The 1,376-nt window shown below is 58.8% G+C and overlaps 1 non-coding gene across 1 annotated transcript; it reads right to left on the reverse strand.

The window, feature by feature from the left end:
- Positions 1-379: 379 nt before the first annotated feature.
- TRNASTOP-UCA (transfer RNA opal suppressor (anticodon UCA)) lies at positions 380-466 on the reverse strand. Its single transcript has one exon. It is a non-coding gene; the product is annotated as a tRNA-Sec (tRNA).
- Positions 467-1,376: the final 910 nt, after the last annotated feature.

The following is a 1,376-nucleotide window of genomic DNA, read 5'->3' on the forward strand; positions in this document are numbered from 1 at the left end:
GGATGCGTGACACTGTTTAACAAAGATCTGCTTAGCAGAATCCAATTAAAATCTGAATTGTCACCCAGGCACCCTTGGGAGGTTTTTCCTTGCTTCGTCCGCACCCGGCACACTGCCATTTCATCGCTCCATTGCACGCCTTGCTGAGGGGATGGTCAAAAACAACGAAAAGGCAAGAAACGTGTTTATATATTGATGGATGGATGGGACCTCCCTGTCGTGCCCCGAGAAGGTGCTCTGTAGGGTAATGTGGAGAGAGAGGAAGCAAAATGGCTCCCCACGCTGTGGCACCTCAGAGTTAACGCTTCAGCGGGCGCTGCTTTTTGAACTGGTCGGGACCGTCTACCGGGGCAAAAGGCAGCGCCCGCCGCGTTGTGCTCGCCCGAAAGGTGGAATTGAACCACTCTGTCGCTAGACAGCTACAGGTTTGAAGCCTGCACCCCAGACCACTGAGGGTCATCCGGGCAATTACGAAGAGTTCATCGCTTTTGTATATAAACCCTCAGAACTCTTCCGCCCTGAGGTCAAAGTGAGGACGCTTTGCCCCCGAGGGAGGAGCCCACCGCCCGGCCCCGGTCTTAACCGCCCCGCTCTAGGACGGGGCTGCTGTGATGGTGGGATGGGAGCGGGTATTTACAGCCGCCGCTGCCGACCCAGAAGTACCCGGGCGCTGTATGCAAATATAAGGGCGCTGTATGCAAATATAAGGGTGGTGATTGGCTGTCCCCGAGGGAGGGGTGGGGCGGGAGGAGCTTCGGGAAGGAGCCGCGGCTCTGGCGGCGGCTCCCGGCCCGGGGCGGCGGGTGAGTCACGGCGCTTCCCAGAAGGAGCGGGGCCGTGCCAGCAGCGGGGCCGCCCCGCGCCCTTCCCGGATCTCCGGGGACCCTTACAACATCGAACAGGGCAGCTTGTGCAACAGGGGCCGCCCCGGCCCCGCTCCCGGCCGCCGGGGTGATGTGCGCGCCCCTGTTGCGCGGTCGCTGGCGCGGGGCTGGCAGAGCAGCGGCCGGTGCGGGACGGGGCTGTGTTCAGCCTCCAGCGCCATGCTGACACGCGTGGGACTTTCTCCTACGCGAGACAGCGGCCAGCGTGCGGGTCCACGTTTTCTCTCCCCGTCAGTGGGGCTGCACGGTTCATTAAGCGGGCGTAAATACGGCTGCCCAATTAGTTAAGCGCATATAAATACGACACGTAGGGCTCAGCGGCGACGACCAGAGCGCTGTCTCGTTTTGAGCAGTATCTTTTTTTTTTTTTGCAGTATCTTTTTTTTTTTTTTTTTTTTGTCTGCAGTGGCCAATGCCAGATACTCTGGAGGAAGATGTGAATCTCCCATGAGATACCTCACAGAACAATAATATCCTCTGGGAGGAAATTCC

The sequence above is a fragment of the Nyctibius grandis genome, chromosome 1, assembly GCF_013368605.1.
Source record: "Nyctibius grandis isolate bNycGra1 chromosome 1, bNycGra1.pri, whole genome shotgun sequence".
Taxonomy (NCBI): domain Eukaryota; kingdom Metazoa; phylum Chordata; class Aves; order Nyctibiiformes; family Nyctibiidae; genus Nyctibius; species Nyctibius grandis.